Consider the following 11,457-nt stretch of genomic DNA (forward strand, 5'->3'; position numbering starts at 1 on the left):
AACCACGTATTAACTGTGATTGAGGGAGAGAGATTAACAACTAAATACAACAAGTTAGAAAAATAAAACAATATGGCGTCTAATTGATCAGAGTTTCTCAACTTCTCTGCTCTTGATATTTTAGACTGAATGCTTCTTTGTTGTGGGAGCTATTCTGTACATTGTAGGATGTTTGGCAGCATCAGTGGCCTCTGCCCATGAGATACCAGTAGTATCTCCAAAATTTTGACAACCAAAAATGTCCTTGAACATTGCCATACTGTTACCAAACCAAACTTGGGTCCACTCTCTCGGTTGTAGTGAAGGAAAGTGCAGCCTTTATTACAAGGCCAAGTAAGGAGTACGGTGGGGCAAATGCTCAGAAGACCTGAACTCTCCAATGGCTTTCAGGGAAGGGTTTTTAAAGACAGGGTGAGGTAGAGGGTTACAGGTACATGATCAGCTAGTGGACATTCTTCTGATTGGTTAGTGGTGAGGTAATTGGAGTCAACATTATCAACCTTCTGGTTCCAACCATTCTGGGGTCTACTTGCTTGTGGTCAGCATGCAGTTAACTTCTTCCACCTGCTGGGTATTTCAGTATCTGCAAAATAGCTCAAGGATATGGCTGAGAATATTATCTATAGCCCCTGGGAAGGAACTAAAAGTCCTTGACTTTGTTTAATGGCTAAACTATTATTATTTTGTCTTGCTTGACTGTTTTCCTACATTTTCTCATTTGTCTCATTAAAATTGTTCTTTGGAACTCAGGGAAGGCCTAGGAGGCTAAAGTTTTTCTACAAACAAGAGGCAGGTGGAAGACTTGCGGGGGGCGGGGGGGTCTGTCCTGGAAAGGTTCCATAGGTTCCTACCCAGTTACAGGGTGTCCCCTTGGGGCAAAATTACTCCTAATTGAGAATCACTGAACTACACAGTTGTATATATTATAGTAAGGAGTTTAGTAACATCAACCAAGAGGAAAAGAAATACTCTAGCAAGAGAAATAGGTGGACAGCTAATTAAATATATGCAGTTGAGAGATACAAACTAAGGAAAACTGGTTCAGACCGAAAATTTGTTCAAGCCAAAGGAGTGAAACCAATGAATGAAGGGAGCTAGCCAAGTTGCCTGTAATTCCTTCTGAGTCTACTTGACTCAAGTGCTAAACAGAGAGTTCCCTTGTTAGGTTTAGATTAAGCGGAATTAAAACCATTTTGACATTGTGGTCTGAAATTCTCACATTGCCCATCCATGGGCAGCCATTATAACCAAGGGAAGTGGTCAGATAAGTGGGAAGCAGTTCCATCTGCTGTGCTTGCCAAAGCCTGCATAAGCTAGGTCTGCATTTTGGAGGTTAGTAGCCTGGGAATAAGCCTTTCTCAAAACGCTTTTCCCCCAGGAGTCATGTAAATCCTCTTTGAACATTTCCTCCACATGTTGTCTAAGGAAGTCCACTGCAGTGGTGTAGACTCCCTTGTAAAGGTCTTACTCTCATCTGAATCCCAGTAGCAATTTCCTTCAGCAAAACAAGGATCTTTGAGTTTCAGTGTAGGAATTAAAAAATGCATTTCCTACTCATGTGTGAATGCTCTCCCCATGGCAGAGCTGAATTTTAAAGGTTTAACATTTGCAGTTTGCTAATTTCTTATGATCAGCTATGGAACACGACCAACGTTACAACAAGGGACTCTAATTTTTGTGAATTATTTTGGCAATGGCTCTTAGCAGAAAGATATCTATTTAATCAGATCCTGATAAACTTCTGCCAATTAAGTGTTGCAATGCCCTCTGCACAGGAAATGCACCAAAGAACAGAGATTTGGAATGTTTTGACTTCTGTGCTCTACTTAGCCAAGTGCATCTGGGCTTTTCCAAATTTCTCTTCATTGACTGCTCTGAAAATGTTACCTAATTAGGTGGATCTGATCTCTTGTTAATGTGACTGTGAAGAATCAGGCTCTATGTCAACCTTCTCCAAAATATTTAGCGAAACACTACCCTTCAGGATTTTCAGGGAAAAAAAGAATATTTTGTGGTCAAAAAGTTGAGGATACACTGTATAGTATATCCTGTTCCTTACAGATCCACAAATAACATCAGCAAGCTGAAGGCTTTGGGAAATCCTGTAGTAACAAATCAGTATTAATTACCTCCAAATGTAGCTACTTAAAACAGATGTTTATTATCTCACAAAGTTTTAAAAGATCAGGAGTCCTGGAATGACTTAGCTGGGTGGTCTGGCTCGGGGTCTTTTGTGAGGTTGAAGTCAAGCTGTTGGCCAGGGCTGCAGTCATATGAAGGCTTGACTGGGGCAGGGAGATCTATGTCAAAGATGACTCACTCACATGGCTGCTGGCAGAAGGTCTCAGGTCTTTACCATGTATACCTCTCCACAGCACTTCTGAGTGTCCTCCTGACATGGCAGCTTTTCCCACAGAATGAAAAAGAGAGAGCAAGCAGGAAGCTACAGTACTTTTTATGAGCTGGTTTTTGAAATCATACATGGTCACTTCCATTTTTATTCTATAGGTTAGAAGTGAATCACTAAGTCAAGCTAACATGCTAAGAAAAGGGAATTAGGGAGCACTTTGAAGGGAGCATCAAAGAATTCTTTGGTTATTAGAGATATAGGTTATACTGGTTCTCCATACGTGAAGTACATTCCATCTTGATGCACAATTAAGTATGCCTTTATTACATTACATAAATATGCCTTTATTACATGCCTATATATATGTGGTATATAATATGTCTATATGGTATATGGTAATATATGCAAATACTTTATTAGCAGAAAATATTTTTCATATGAACAATATTTCTAACAAGAAATGGGTATCAATTGCCCTGTGAGAGTTGGACATTAGTACGCATCTTAAGTGAAAACCCTGACAAATCTATTGTAGATCCAAATAGTAGTATATGTTACAGGTGAATATGTGACAATGGCTTTTGAGAGAAAAAAATCAAGGATGATTAGCCTAATTTTTGTTTGGGTGTATTTGCTCACATGCAAAGCATACTAATGATGACAATGCAAATGTCCCTAATTGCCAAAGAGTTGTCCTCTATTCCATGGGCACAGTCCAGTGTTCCTCACCAGTCATTTTAAAGATGTTTGCTTGAAATAATTAACAAATGACGTGAGAGAATGTAGATAGCTCAATAAAAAACCACAAGTTGTAACTGGACTGGATAAGAGAGAAACATTAGTTTTATGTATTCCTTATGCTTTATTTTAAAGAATCTATAAATTTATCACCCCATATCCTAATGTATCTAATGCACTACATCATACCACAAATTAAAACAGATTGTTCCAAGATCTCACAACTCAGCATGCCAGAATCTCAGAACCCCATATTAATGCCATTCTCATTTATTTGAAAACAGATAAAACTCGCTTTTGCTGGATGTCACACATTAAGTTCTAAAGCAAATATTTTAAAGAATCAGATCTACTGATTCACGTAAGTACATAATATCACTTTTGAAATAACACGTACAAGTTTTGAATTGGAATTTCATTAAGATATGTACAAAAAAATTTAAGATATAAAATGGTGTATGCCTCCAGAGTTATAAAGACACTGGCTAGATTTGGGGGAGGTAAGATCTCATTCATCTCAAGGTTCACAGAAGACCTCATGGAAGAACAAGTTTTGACATTAAGAATAAGTGAAAATCTTTGGAGTCTTTTCACTTCTCCCCCTTACCTCTCCCCCCACTTCCATAGGTCATCATGTCAGATTGTTTCTATCCCCTAACAATATATGTGTCACAGTTAGGGAACCCCAGGAATCAGATATAGCCCCCAAATAGGGCTAGATATGCAAGACATGTATTTGGGGGGAAATACTTGTGTTAGTTTCCTAGGACTCCCATAATGACGTATCACAAACTGGGTGGCTTAAAACAACATATTCATTGTCTCACAGTTCTGAAGGCTAGAAGTCTGAAATCAAGGCATTGGTAAGGCCATGCTTCCTCCAAGGCCTTCAGGGGAGAACCCTTCCTCATCTCTTCCTGCTTTGGGTAGCCCCAGTGTTTCCTTAGCTTGTGGTATCATAACTCCAATCCCTGCTTCTGTCTTTATGTGACTTTCTTCCCTCTTTGTCTTCCAAATTTCCCTCTTCTTATAAGGACAGCAGTCTTATTGGATTAAGGACCCACCCTAATGACCTCATCCTAACTTGATTATATCTTCAAAGACCCAATTTCAAAATAAGATCATATTTACAGGTACCAGGGGTTAGAACTCCAACATATCTTTTGAGGGGACACCATTCAACCTATAACAACACTTAGGAAATATAAATGGAGAGGGAGCAGGAGTGTTCAAAGAGTGTCTTCTGATTTCAGTGTGAGTCTGATACCTATGAAAGGAGGGAGGAAGGACAAATTGGGTAGGAAGAACCTCAAACCACAATACAGTTTTTAAAAAGTTCTGGCCACGCTGATGGGGAATTCCCAAAGTTTGCTATTAAAAAATCCCACCTCAGGCAGAAATGACCTTGTTCTAGTAACCCCACTAAATACAGATATTGGCTGGGAATATTTGTAGGAGTAGGAAACCCTGGACCATTGCTACCATTGGAGGAATCCACTTCAGGCAGGAATGGTCTGGTCCTAATATCCCTATTGTCTTCAGCTCCTGGCTGGGAGCAGCCCTACAAAAGCAAAGCCTTGAGTGAACTAGGTGGTAGATCCAAAAATGTGTAAACTAGAAGCTGCCAATCAGCTATACACTGTGCAGCAGGTTCTTGAAGTGAGATCCGAATGGGGCACCTCCATGACAGACACAGGTAGTTTACAAACCCTGCGGGGAAAACTGGGAGAGTGGGAAAGTGGGCAAGAGGACAAGCACCAGTAAAGGTATCAAATGGTTCCTTGTTCCTTGGTTTTGTCCAGATCTTCACTGACTTATTGAATTGAATGTAGTTAATATGGTGACAAGAACTTGTGTTCTCATTCTTAGAAAATCCAGACTCTCCCACTTTTATTTTGACCTGGCCTTAGTCCTGATCCCATATAGACTCTTGTCTTGACATCTATGATCCAAAATGTATTTGTGACAAAGGTAATAATTTGATATGAAGGAAAAAAGTGAGTGAGAAAGTTTTAAAGATAACTGTGGCTAGATCATGGACACCTTAAGACTGTGGTTCTTGGACTTTCATTCTGTTTACAAATTGTTATGGAATATTTATTATGGTTTCAGTGAAAAGGAGTCCTTTCACTACAGGCAAGAAATCATAACTGCTCCTCACTGTGGAAGTAAAAGTAAAAATGATGTCTACTCTTTTTTAAAAGAATACTAAATATGAAAGAAAATATAAATATTTTCATTACTTACTGTTTTTTAAAGTGCATCTGGGTGAAAATCTCTGTGTGTTATTTGTAGAGTTTTGCTTCTGGTGCCAAAAATCATTTCTCCAGGTAAACATATTCTATTCGATCTCATTGCCCAGTTGCAAGAAAGGAATTGTTTACCTTTCAGATCTTAAGGGAGTAGATTATTAGATAAGGAAAAAAAAAAAAACAACTATACAAGTCAGGACTGACCCAGAGGCAGGAAAGTTTCTGGAATATTCCAGGGATGATGCTGGCCATAAGCCAAATATACCAGGAAACCTTCCTTTACCTTTTAAACAAATCTGTATGTCTAATGACTCTGAAACTAGATTAGGTGTAATCATGTCAAATGGTTTGGTATAATTACAGCATATCCAATTACATCTATTCGGAAGCAGTATTTCTTTCTTTGATCAATTAAAGTTACTAAGGGGAGACTTTAATTAGTGCCAGCCCTCTGAGAATGAAGACTATGAAGATTAATATAGCCTGGAGTATTAGGGATTTCACAAGTCTCATTTGCAGAGACTCATTTGCAAGAAGTCTCAAATGTAATTTCAAAAGAGATATAAATATTACCCAGTATTTAAAAATCCTTCTCACTTCTGGGATATTGTCCTGAGGAAGTAAGTTTAGGCAGGAAAAAAATCTATAAATTCGAAGATGTTTTAGAAGTGTTGATTATACAACTAGATTCCCCAGTTATATCATTAGATCACAAGAACTGATGGGGTCACACTGTTAGTAAGAACTTGAAGTTCTTGGGTCTTTTTCTCACCTTCTGGCAAATGCTCTTCCCCCAGGTATTCCTAGGCATCCCCAGAAGTGTCTCTCATATGCCCACAAGCAAGTCTCCTGGGGAGCATCATTCTTGCTTTGTGTCTCCCCCCTGGCACTGCCTCTCCCATCAGCTGTTGCCTCTACTGCTCTTATGAAACACTCCACCTGAGAAATCTGTGACTCTTCCATTGCTTAAGCTCGGCCACTGATGGTGGCAAAATGAAGAGTATCCCAAAGCAATTTTGCTTCATGACCTCAATAGTACTCAATTCAATACTGAGAAATTGAATTTTTAAAAAATTATGTTAGTTTCTACTTACAGCCCTTTACCTCCCATACATAGAAATGAGTCCATATGGCTGAACTGCGTTAGGATTTTGAGTGGCAGCTGCCATGCTGAACTGAAAATCAGTATTCCTTTCTGATCCTGGTGTACTGTTGCTATGCTAAAATCATCACGCTGTCCCTCTTTTCCAGGTTCCCATCCAGACAGGCTTCTGTTGGGCATGGGATATGAGTTAGCAAGACATGGCTAGATCTATCTGAATTTCAATTGAGGCTCAAATTTAAATCTTTGCTACATTTCCATTATCAAAAAACTAGAAACAAAGTGAATTCTCAGTAGATTATAAAATGAAAAATTCAGTCAAATGTGAATATTATAAATGCTAAATATTAAAGCACTGCAAATATATGGGGAGATATGGAAATGTATAGACTCTAATGTTAGGTATAAAAAATTACTTAGCAATCCCATTTTATATACCCAAAGATTATAGTAATAAGCATATGTGAAAAAACAAGCCATACAAAAGCATATATAGTGCATTGTACATATGTATTATATATATTGTACATGTATATTATATTATACTATATTATACTATACTATATATATAAGAAAAATTATGCACTTCTCAAAATTATTGTGTGGAGCAGAGAGAAACGTACAGTAACCCACCGACACTTGAACAGTTGACTAAAGTTCAGTAAGATCCCAAGAGAAAGGGAGGGCAGAAAGAAATGGTCTCAGAGCCTGGAAAGTAATTCCGGTCCAGAGAATGGGGGGCGCAGTGGCCAAGGTGGGAGACCACACTGGGGTATGACCCTGGGGCAGCTGAAATCTTGACTCATGGAAGGAGGGTGCCAGGGGTACATTAGTTCCCTTTTGCTTTTGCTTTGGGTTGACTCGAGCTTCAATATTTGTTTCTTCCTAGAGTGTCGTTATGAAGTGTCCAGGGGCTTTATTCAGCAGCTAAAGCAAACTTATAAAACTACATTGATTTTTGTGCTTGCTCTGAACTCATTTAAACTCTCAGAGCTTCTCAATTCTTTAACTCTTCTCCCTGAAAACACCTGTATGCTCATACGCTCAGCTGTACAGCATATGGCAATTATGCAATTATATTTAATAAACAACATTAGAGTAAACCACAAAGGTATGACTTAAGTCACAATCTCCAGTGAATGTTCAGATAGGAAAAGTAAGAGAAAAATCCCTAAGCGTACTTCTGATTAACTGCAACAACTTATCTTCGTTCATGGATTTTCAGGGTTACAAGACTTCCTAAAATCTTTTCGAAAATCTAGGGAGAAACCTAAAGCTGGTCCAAGGCTGTTGAACGGAAAAGTTGGTAAGCTAAAAATAAGTATAGCAATTACGTGTTAGTGACCCCATCTTCAAGTGAAAGAGATGTGCTTATCAGAATGCCCTGGAGTCAGCCTTAAGATCTGAGTATACTTAGTAGTGACTCCTCAAACCCTGTCTAAGAACAGAGTCAAAAGACTGCTTGCATTTCCTGTGTGTAAGCCATTGATCGCTGGGAATAAGAGATATTTCTATTCCAGGTATATACAAAGAGGAAAGGAAAAAAAGATCTTAGACAACAGTGGTCTGCTGATATATATCCTGTGATGGCCTGAGATAGGAATATCTTCCAATCCTCTCATAGAAAACATATTTTTCTCTACTTGGGAGTTCATGTATCATTTTTATAATACATATTTTCTTAGGGTGTGGAATTATTGTACCTTGAAGACGGGTACTTTTTTGTACTTTTTTGTTTTGTTTTACTCTGTTCATCTACAGTGCACAGTGGCTTAAGCTTTTACATGTGGAAAGTACGTTTGTGGGGCGCAGGGAAGAGAGGGAGGCAGGCAGGTGGAGGAAGTACAGGAGGGAGGGAGGAGCAGACTTTTGAAAAGTAACGCGGCAGGAGAAGGTTGTGACGCAAGTTTGTAATTTTGTTATACTTAAGAGGCTTTGGAAGGGGTCTGCACCATGTTGTCCTCAAGTGCCTGCCAGGTTTAGTATTTTCTCAGAAACTCCAGTTTACAAATGAGCATCAGATTCTACAGGTCAGGTTCCTTGGTAAGCCATACCTGGGTGAAGGCTATCTTGCCTCTCTTCACCCAGGACTACATTCTATCATTAGAATAGCTACCATCATATTCATAACAGCCATTTAATGCTTAAAATATACCAGGAGAACCACATACCAAAGTCAGATCTGTCAGTCTCCACAGCAGCTGGTTTTCCCACTATGTAAGCTATATCCTAGGAAGCCCTATTGCCTAGAGTCACAGGGCTGCCGTGGTAAGTTACAGTCTCAGTGGGTGCCAGCAATACTTTTCTTACAAAAATGCCTCAGAGGAACTACCCTGGGGAAACACCCAGCTCCTTTCTGAGCCAAGATTCCTTCTATGTTAGCATACTGTGTACTACCTGACATTGGAGGGTAGCTCTGGCTTTTCCAGATATGTAAGGACCACTCAACACAGACCATGTGGCTTTACTGCCACTTTCTAATCCTGCCCTAGGTCAAGGAAGAAGCCCAATTTTCAAGTCAGCCTTGAACTCTGAGATCATCTTTTCTTTTAATCCCAGATCCATCTCATCACCTATCATCAGCTGGGGTATCAGACATAGTAGTAACCAGGATGTGTATCTGGGGAGCAGCAAGGTGTGATCTTCCTCCTGCAAACTCATCATCACCCACAACCCAGCTTCCAACTCACCCCCCAAACAGAAATACACTCTGGCAAATATATTGGAGGCCAGAATAGGTAGACCCTTGAATTTCTGTAAAAAAAAAAAAAAAAAAAAAAAGACTGAGCTTTCTCCTCAAATTAGAAGGTGGTTGAAGTGATATCTAAATTATATAGCAGTTTCTTCTTTGCTCTATTTTTGTCCAAACTCTTTATTTTGTGCAGGTACAAGGCATATCTGTGGTGGCTCGGCAAGCTGACACCTATACAGCTTTTGACTGATTGTTTCTGAACAGTAAAGAGCTGGGAGAGGCTTCTGACCTAGGAAGTATTTTGACTGCTTGAAGGAGTCAAATATAATAGCAGGTCGTCACAATTTTAAGACCCAGAATGGAGGCTAGCACATGTTCTGTCCCTTTGCACACAATAAACCAACCCCCAGGCCTTTTAACTGGCCAAAGATAATCTGTTATCTTCTTATGTGGATCTAGTCAAAGATAATTAAGGTGATCATTTCTGAACCAGACTCTGTATGATATGCTTGACATCTTGGTCTTTAAACGATGTTTATTAAATTGAAATTGATGTATATTAAATTAGAAAGTTACTATTTCTTTTAATCTAGGAAATCTGTCTAGTGATAGTCTTTGCTGGAATTTGTCACATGGGATATTGGCACAGAAAAATGGGTACTTAAGTTAAACTTAAGAAGAATGATTCATGGTGGAATGGAAAGTGTCCCAGTCTTGGTTCTAGTCTTAATCCTGCCACTGCCTATGTGATGACAAGCAAGGTGAGCTTCAGTTTCCCCATCCTGCAAATACAGGGCTGTGATTGACTAATCCCTTTAAGATTAAAATTTCTGATATTATAATGCCTTCAAGGTCAAGGTGCCTTCTTTTGTAAACTCCTGAGTCATTAAGATCTACCTTTCATGATGAGAATTAGAAATGCAAATGGAAAAGAACCAAAGGCAGACCAATTCAGCCATTCAGAGATGAAAAGTAGCATGGACTCCTATCACCCATGGAAGGAATGAGTGCTTAGTTCATCCTGACATCAGAGAACTCAGTTATTTTCATTTCCAACCTTATTTCAGGCCAGCAAGATCCTTCCATTCAAGGCTGTGAGAGAAAAATCCAGGGCACTCTGATCATTAATATTTGGGACAAAAGGTGTCATGACTTTTGTTCTATTTTGAGTGGCATTCCATTCAGTAGAAATTGTAAACATGTTTGACATGTCTTAGTTGTCACTTTCCTATAGAAGAGCTTTAGAAAGCATGCTGGCATGCTGCCAAGTGGGACATTTGTTCCTCTAATTTCCCATACAGTAGCTATTTATCTGTCTCCAAGGCAATTCTAACCATAGTGTCTCAGAAGCAGATTAGAAGTTTAGAGTCAAGAAAGACCACAGGCCCTACTGGACCCAAGTAATCAAATGGTTGTCAGAGAATAAATATGAGTGAAAACCAAACAGATGGAAGATTTTAACAACTACTGAATAGAGGTGAAGTGACTAGTTACCTCTTAATTATTAAAATATATTTTTTCAAGAGTATACATACTAAGCTACACGTTGTTTAACCTCGATAGTGAGGCATTTGCTTTTCTTACAGTAATTATTACATGAAAGTTGCTTGAATTTTGAAACCTTGCATTTCCAGCAGATACCAGTCTCAGCAATTACACTAAGGAGGGATAACAATTTTGTAGAAAATGCATTTTGATTGTCATTTTCCCCATGTTTTAATTTATACTCAAATTTAAATTATGTTCCAAAAATATTGAGGAAGCTCACATGTAACAGAAGAATCAGATTATAGCCAAAACTCAAATTTACACAGTTTTCACAGTGAGTTGGCAGACATATACAATCTTACTCCTTTGACCAATTGCAAAAATTTGTGAATAGGCTGCCTGGAAAGATTGGGACATGTTAGACTTATTTGTTTCCCTCTGTACCCAGAGAGAGGCAGTAAATTTTATTGGGCACTTATGTATTAGGCACTATCAGAGGCTTTATGAATATTGACATTTAAGCATCCTGAGAATTCAAGAAGGTGGATTTTATTTTTCTCCTTTTGCATATAAAGAAACTATGTCTCTTAGTCACCCTAATTAATTTACTTAAGGTAATATACATAATAAATGAAAGAACTGAGATTCTATCCCAGTGCCCTTGGACTGTAAGATGTGTGCTCCTTTCACTACCCGCTGTGTTTCAAACAAAATATAGTTTGAGCATTGGTTGAGGTAAGAATCAACTTTATGCCCACTAACTACCCATAGGCTAATAAGAATTGTATTTCACTAAGGAGGTTGAGGAAGAAAAAAGCCATGGTATTCAGTAAGT

The sequence above is a fragment of the Stenella coeruleoalba genome (genome assembly GCF_951394435.1).
Source record: "Stenella coeruleoalba genome assembly, chromosome: 1".
Classification (NCBI taxonomy): Eukaryota; Metazoa; Chordata; class Mammalia; order Artiodactyla; family Delphinidae; genus Stenella; species Stenella coeruleoalba.